This window comes from Teleopsis dalmanni, chromosome 2 (genome assembly GCF_002237135.1).
Source record: "Teleopsis dalmanni isolate 2A chromosome 2, ASM223713v2, whole genome shotgun sequence".
Lineage (NCBI taxonomy): Eukaryota > Metazoa > Arthropoda > Insecta > Diptera > Diopsidae > Teleopsis > Teleopsis dalmanni.
The window spans coordinates 130878930-130887996 of record NC_051847.1 but is presented as its reverse complement, the minus strand read 5'-3'; the positions used below and the strand labels follow the sequence as shown (position 1 = coordinate 130887996).

General features: G+C 26.2%; 1 long non-coding RNA gene across 1 annotated transcript; it reads right to left on the bottom strand.

Moving 5' to 3' along the window:
- Positions 1-564: 564 nt before the first annotated feature.
- Positions 565-916, bottom strand: LOC119685315. The gene is made up of 3 exons (XR_005252794.1): positions 809-916; positions 729-751; positions 565-677 (listed from the first exon to the last, which is right to left on the bottom strand). It is a non-coding gene; the product is annotated as an uncharacterized LOC119685315 (long non-coding RNA).
- Between the last annotated feature and the right edge of the window lie 8151 nt (positions 917-9067).

Below are 9067 nucleotides of genomic sequence, written 5' to 3'. Positions count from 1 at the left end.
AAAACGATAACAAGAGATTGGTCCTAATTTTATTTCATCTGTTTGTGGGTGTTTTTTTAATGATAATTAACGGGCTAATTGGTTTTTTTTGTATAATTGTAATTGTACTACAAATGGCCTATAAATTGAAGTTCTTTTTATTTTCGTAATTTTAGGATAACACTTTCAATACTTATAATATTATCGAATTTAAATTGTATTTAGGAAAACTGAATTCATATAGTAAAAAAGTTCCACAATTGTCAAAATTTCAAAAGTATTTCGTTTCTTATAATTTTCCAAAAAATTTATATTCTCATTAAATAATTTTTATAGTTCCGATTTTTTTATATATCAAAGCCATTTCAAAATATGTACAAAATAGATTAAATGTAAATCACCTTTTTCGTCGCAATAAATTATATTACAAAAGAAAACAAAAAATTAAATTAATTAAATACAAAATTTTGTTGTTGCAATTCACTCATGTTGCACATTTTTATATTTATTATTTAAATATTGTTTGCACTATCGTATGTTAAATAGTCTTTAAAAAACCCAAGTCTATCCCACGATAGCCTCTTATTCTTACTAATCATTAACTCTTTTTCAATTACATGTTCTTATTCTTGATAAGGCACTGTTCCCTCCATCAGGCAATTTTCTTAATGGTCATCCGGCTCTGCTATGATTGAATACTGATGAAAATTTTATTATTTAATTCGTCATTTGCCGTATTATTATATTACCAACATATTCCAATCTCTGCTTGCTTAAAGATGGTTTTTACATTTATTTACTGATTTAGCTAATTTATGTATATACTTACTAATTGTTTTATCAGTTTTCAAGTTAATGTTCTATTAGTTCATTATTATTTCACCTATAATAACATTTATTTAGTTCTTTAAGCTATATTGTGGATTTTTTAAACCTATTTTCGCCATCAACTTTTTAGAAATGATTCAAAAATTTTATATTATTAATTTTAGGCCAATAACAGTCCAAGAGTGAAACAGCTCATGGAACGCATTAAATTACTGGAAGAACAAGAATATCAACTGCAAACTGAAACAAATGAGTTACGTGAACAGAATGAACTTCTAGAATTTCGTATTCTAGAACTCGAAGAGACCAATGATAAGGTGAGTTAATATTGATATGTGGTTTTAATAAATTAAAATAAGCTAAAATATATGCTAAACAAGTTTATAAAATACAAACCGCAAAGTATGCAACATAAATGTTTACTTATCAGCAGGCAAGCGACAAAAATAGTAAACAGTGACTTCCAAACTGTTAATCTGCAATTCAAGATACAAGTTGTTTTAAATAAACTATTAAATAATTAAAATTAAATAATAAATTAAATTACTATTATAATAATATAATATATAAATATATAGAATTAAATAACTATAACAATAAAATATATTTCGTAGAAAAAATTACTTACATATAGCAGCCAATACTGGAAAATATCTATAATAAATAGTGTCAATATTCAGATTTGATCATTTTTAAATTATAAACGTGATTGAAAAAATAAAAATGGCATTTGATTAATAATTGAATCAGCAACGTTTACACTAATAAAATTCTAACCTAAAGTAATGTAATAATTCAACTGAAAAGTACAATTATTAAAAACACCTACATCTACTTTAAATTTATTTTTGAATCTTAAACTTTCATAAAAATTTGCGTATTAATCTGAATTGGCGTCAAATACAAACTTAATTTTTTTTAAGATTATTTTATCAATTTAAATCTTGAATGAAGTGGGGTTAATACATTTAAGCAATGCGTTGTGCGTTTTAATACGCAAATTTAAATATAATATTATTGTATATTAATAATTAAATATGCTTAATTGTTGAAATACACCTACGAAGTAAGGCACTTCAATTAAAATAATTTATAATTACACTAAAAATAAGGCAATTCTTAAATTAGTCATAAAAATGAATTGACTGAAACAATGAAACAATGAAAAACAATTTCTAGATATATAAGTAAATGAAACATATAAATTTTCTTTATTAGTACTTGTAAATAACTATGATAGAACATTATATACTTATAGCTAATATTATTTTGATTTTATTGATCATAGATTCGTTGAATGAATACTTTTATATAATTTTCATTTTATTAGATATATAGATTTTGTTTATTAGTAAATAATAACTTGACAATCTTAAAAAAGTGTTAATGATGTTTAACAATCTTCCTTCGTTCGCTCATAATCGATAAAGTATGGATCTTTATCAGTTAAATGAAAGTCAGATTACTTCCATCTAGATCCATTTCCTGATTATTTCAGGAAATGATAAATAAAACGAAATGAAAGTTTGATTTTCCATTTGAAAGAACTTGCTGGTGTCAGCGATCAAGTTTGAAAGGGTCTAGTTAACAAGAACGCTTCTGATGCAGAGACCAATGATTAATCTAAATTTAAATCAATTAAGTTCTTCGAATTAGAATTAAAATCTAGTGAAAAGTTTTTAAAATTCTATTAAACACTTGGACTTTGCATAAAATTTATTATCGTGTGATAAGGGAATATCCGATGGAAAGGATCTTGTAATAGTAGTTTGAGCTTATCTTTCAAAGTTTACAAGTGATTGCCATCAAATCTTTCCTAAACGGGTATTATTTTGTTCGCACTTGTTGCCATTCAGATGTGGGATTTCTGCAGCTAAGAATCAACTTGGGATTACTACTATAATCATAGATTGTAGAAATTTTATATATATCCTTTATATTATAATACTGTATTACTTTCTGAGGTACAATAACAATAGTATATGTTACGTCCTGTAAACTGTAAAAAGGTTTCATGTCAACTACATTTTCCATTGTTTTAAGTTTTGATTTCACGATTAAATTGTACTCGCATATAGTCTGTAAATACCCTAACTTAATATTTATTTATTTATTATTTTTGGTTTATTAATTTTATTAATTCATTATTTTATTAATTTATTGATTTCATTTATTTATTAATTTTATAGTGTCAATATCTGAAACATATCTATGGTCAGCGCAAGAACTTACTGGATTAAACAATTATTTTTTAAAATTTTCCCACAATTACCATCCTTTTCTACTCAAAATAGATTTGTTGTCATGGGACAAGAAATTTCTAATTTATTCATTACAGTAATAGTAATAAGATTAATTTAAACTAATTATAACATTAGTTTGTGGAGACTTTAACTATTTTTAAATGAACGAATTTTTATAAATTAGAATAAAAGACGAATATCATTAAGATCTACATATAGTGTAAGTAGTTTACGTGTATTGCAAAGAAAACTATTATAGATCTTATAAACTAATATAATAATAATAATGTATTATAATTTCTATCAATAGAGCTATATACATTTCTTTATTTTTCTTTAATATCATTATCATTACAAAATATTTGATTTATATATTTATCCCACATGTTTATTAATTATTTTAATCCTATATATTTGTCAACTTCAACTGACAATGAGTAGGGCAGCAAACGACTTAAACTTTTGTTGTATATATTTTTTAAGAAATAAAAAAATATATAAATGTATGTACACTTATAAATGCACGTGTTTTATGACTAATATACAAAAAACACTAAAAACTCTGAAACAAAAAAATTATCTTATATAAATATTTGTTCGAAAAATGATCGAAAAATAATGAATGTGTGGCATTTTCATTCATTAACTTTAATGTTTGCATAGCTCAATAATAAAAAGATATTTTCGATATGGTATGCGTATTATATGCTTTCATACTACTAAAAAGAAAAATACAAAAACATCTGAAAATTTTTTAATAAATTGAAAAAATATAAACCAAATTTTATGCAACGTGCAATTGCACACCCACTCCAGTTTTTGTCTTTACTGCATTTATTTTTTTTAGGAAATTGAGTCATGCTCAGTCAACTCGGCATGATCGTATTGACAGTTTCTATATCCAATTTGCATGCAACAGTAAACATATTGAATGTTCCATTGTTTATACGCTGAATGAATTAATTACAAAACAAAAGCAAACAACAAACAAACCCAAGTATTTAAATCATTCCTGACATTTTATAGACATCAGAAAAGCTAAACTTTTTGTAAATGTTGCATGCGAACAAGTTGCTTGAATTACCCGACTTATCCGACTTACCTGTGGGGCAGATTGATTTTGTATCTTGATTTATATGCAAAGTAAAGTTTTATTTGTGTACGATTAGGGGTTTTCTTTAATACAATTTGTGATACCTTTACCGCAGACGTTATAAATTTATCAAATGCCAATTCAAGTGTCAAAAATATTTACGCCCCAGTATATGTCACCAATCCGGATTAGTAGAAGCCAAGTGTTTCAGCATCAGCAGCGTATGTTGTTGAAACAATTAAGCAAGCGCCATTATTGAATTAAAAATAAAATATTTAATCATTGTGCCATAACAAAATTTGAGATTTTCTAAGTATTACATTTTTCTTCATTCTTTACATAAAAGCAAATTTTACAAAGTTTTGTTTTTACTTTTAGTTTACCTCAAAAAGATATAAATTATATGACAAAATTGGAACGCTTGTGTTAAAAATATAATAATCTGGTTGTCTATTAATCCATTTCTTAGTATAAACGCATGCGAACCGTTGGATCACTCAAACATTGTGGAAATGTCTCTAAAATTAAGGCTTTAAGTAACCTGTAGACCCGGAACTACATGTTTGAAATATAGAGTTTCGACAGAATGCAACAATTGATAGACCAGAATGTAGAAATTACTTTTGCACTATATGATCTAAATATATATAGTTATATATTTTTGTACGTGCTAATTGATGGATATTAAATGATACAAAACTTTTTAAATTAGTTTGAAATAATGTATTTTATTGTTACCGATATTTTACTATAGTCGTAGGCATCTTCAGGCAACCCTAAAAACTGAAATTTCATTTAAAATAAAAGTTAGTGTTATTGTAACCCAAAGTATTCCAATAATGACTGACTGAATCTACGTCCTGCACTGCTCTTTAGAATTTCAATTAATTACAAAATTTTCAAATGTATTATTGTTTTTTTTTATAAAAAAAACAATTACTCTTAAAAATTTAATCAAATGTCAAATAAATATTTTTTTAAAAATAAATTAAAACTCAAACGCCATTCAAAGACGAGCTCAATATGAGACTTACTCGAATTTTTGATGTTTAAAACGTGACTTGTTTAGCTCAGTTGCAGTTTGTCTTTCACAGTTGCTTAATCTGCTTAATATTATTAAGATTTGGCATATAAATTTACTTTAGAAGTAAGAAATTCAAACAATAAAACAATAAAAATTTAAAGACTTGTTTTTTGTAACTAAAGACTTAAGCAACAAACTTGCTCTTCTTATAAAAACGTATTTGTCCCTAGTTGTATCGCGTTTCAAGTACACAAAAGCGCAGCGGCAATTCTATATTAAACATAAATGTTATTAAATTCTTTGAAATGCTTATATAAAGTTTATAATGTTCTTTGTTGTCTTTACCCACGTTTTAAATAATACATATTTTTATAATAGAAAATGTTTAAAAATAATGATGACACATTTTGATTCATTTAGTTTCTGTTAATCGGTAGACTTTGAGACGACTTAGGTAGAAGCAACCTACTTATTAAGCCTTAAACTTATTCATAATAATTACTCTAAACTACAGGTGTGTCAAAACAATGTTATATGAATATAATTTCATTTAAAATGTTTCTAATTTATTATTTTATACAAATACGAGTAATTATAGTATAATTCAAAAAACTATTAAAAAAAATAAATATGTAGTTTTTGTAGACCATTAAAGAGTTTTAGAAGAGTTAAAAATTTTAGATTAGTACATGTAATTACCTGTCAGTGGTTTAAATAGTTTAATTTAAGACAAATGTTGTACAAAATTGGCTACTTAATCTAAAATTTAACTATGTAATTAATACTAAATATGATATATAGTGATAGATATAAACTATTTATTTTCATATATTTATTTTTAATTTTATCAAGGCGTTGCAAATTCATAGTCATTAATATATAGTATTTTATTTGTTTTCTTAATTTTATATAGTTATGATAATATGATTTATAGCCGCAATAAATTTAATATATTTGATTAAATGTTTATATATATCACGTTACGGGTGATTTTCTTATTTTTTTTTTGTTATAACAATAATTTTAAATATTGTTATTACAGTCAAATCATAATATTATACCATTTTTACACTTTAAATAACCGAGTCCTTTAACATACATTTAGATGCATTTGTATGAATTTTGTATGAAAAATGGTACATATTGCTGTGTGAGTTGAGTACAATTGGAATAGGCTAAATGTACCATTAGATTTATTAAAATTTGAAATTTAGAACGTATTTATTGAAAATTTATTCTAAAATAATGAAATTTCGATTCATTATAATAAGTAAATAGTATTTTTACCGTATTATTAAATATTATTAATATTGGCAACATCAGTTTTTATATATGTTCCTTTTTAATACACTTTTTTGTCTGTTTATATACATTGTGACCGAAAGGTTTTCGGAAAATAATAAATAAACGCAAAATTCTTAATCTCATCATATTAATTTTATCTCCTCAAATATGCTCCATTAGAAGCGATACACAAATGCAACGTTTCTTCAATCATCAAACATTTTATAGGCGCTTTCCGGTATGGCTTTGAGTTCCCTCTGCGAATTCTGTTTTACGTCTTCTATGGATTCAAAACGCGTTCCTCTGAGTGGTAATTTGAGGTTGGGAAACAGGAAAAAGTCACACGGTGCAAGATCAGGTGAATACGGTGGCTGTTCGATGGTATTTATTGAATGTTTGGCCTTAAAATCGTTGATAATGTTGAACAAATTGAGGTGAATCGGAACAAGCCGGGCGTTGACACGTCGCATACACAAATTGTCCACCAAAATCAAACGAGCCATCTCACGACCGATGCCTAGCTCTCGTGCTATCTCTCTAACACTCACATGAGGATTTTTGAACACGATTTCCTTTGCCTTTTCAATGTTTTCGTCGGTGGTAGAGGTCGAAGGTCGTCCAGAACGCGGCATGTCTTCGACGGTCGTACGACAGTCCTGAAAGGCTTTGTACCACTCATAAACTTGAGTTTTCGATAAAACTGATTCCCCATAAGCCTTTTGTAGCATTCGCAACGATTCTGCACACGAAATTTCGTTCGAAAAACAAAATTTGATGCAAACTCTTTGTTCAATATTTTTTTCCATTGTTTTTTTCGCAACGCACTACTGAGGTGAACTGGTTTCAACAGCTGCCGTAAACGAACTGTCACAAGATCGCGCTCATTTTTGGCATAAGTAATTAAGAAACAGTGAGCTCCAAACTACATAAACTTAAAATATCGAAAAATATACAGCGCGCGAATTTTAAATGAGAATTTCCGAAAGCTTTTCGGTCACAATGTATATATATTCCACATATATTTCATATATTTTATACTTTTTTCTAAATAATCATCAATCCTACCCATAGGACATTGAAGGAAAACTCTCTGATATTGATAATTGAAAGATTTTATATATACAGAAATAAATAAAAATAAATATCATCTTTCAACTTTGTTTCGGTGAAATTAATTTCTATTTTCCACACAAAATTTAGTCTTAAGGTTAGAACGAAATTAAGTAAAATTGCCTTAAACTATGTTCAGACTCACCTTAATTTCACAAAAATCTTGATTTCATCTTCGTTTCAGTGAAATTAAGTTGTTTTTTTCATACTAAATTCAGTGTTAAGGTTAAAACGAAATTAAGTAAAATTGCCTTAAATCCACTAAAGCTTATAATACTATTAAATGTTATCCTTTATAGTTATAATAATTAACTTTAAAAATTTCCCAGATACAGGTACAAATGGGGTTTGGAGCATGTAATTTTTAACATTCGATTTGTAAACAAAAAACATGTAATTTCCTTAATTTAGTGCAGTATGAACAATTTCAAAATAAACTTAATTTAATTTTTACGAAATTATAGAATTTTGGCTGTCTGAACATAGCATAAGTATGTTAACATAATTAGGATAGTAGCACTCTCATATCCAATAAAGGATGTTTTAAAAATCAAGGAGAATAAAAAAAGAAATAAGGGATTCTCTATAAAAATACATTATATTAAATGCAATTTGTATCTGTAGAATACTTTTCAAAAAAGTACATGATGAACACATGCAAACAATCTAACTTCATCTAAACTATTTTTGAAGGAGTGTCAGCAATAAATTTTCTTGATTATTTTATTTTTTATAGTATAATTCTTCTGTTACATACTTCTATGAAACCTTCTAAGTAATTTCTTATAAGGATAAAATTAATTACTTTTTAATTAATAAATAGTTCTACAAAATTAAAGAATTGAAATAGAAAGTAAAAACGATAATAGGTTTGAAAAGCCATTTAATAACTATTTGCCTATTTTAATAAAAAATCTTAATACTTTTTGTTCTTTTAATATGTGTATGTATGTATGTACACATATGTGTACATAAATTTATTAAAGACCATTCTTAACTCATGGTCAAGATTTTTTGAAAATATGTTGTTTACCGCAATTGAAAATCATATAAAATAATAAAAACAATTATCTACAATTACCACAAATGTTTGGTTAAATACTATAACTAGTAAACCAGTATTTTATATGGAATTATATACCAATATTTATATGTCTAATATATATGTATATGTATATATTGTACGTATTGTACAGTCGTAATACTCTGAACTCTTTGACACCTTCGAACTAAATGAATCACTTTTGACCGACTTTTCCATTTTAGTTCTGATATGCAAACGAATAGTTGTGCTCGTACTTGTATCTTTATACTAGGCACACATTAAATGCTATTTTAGTGCTAAACAAAAAATCTTGGCTCAAAGATATGAAAATACCTACAAACCCACAACACCGAATGCATTCGCTAAGATTGCTGCTTATAAACAATTCCATATTTTGTATTGTTTTAAAGTAGAAGGCATATGAATTGGCCAACATTTTGTGGCAAACGGTTGTCGTAAAA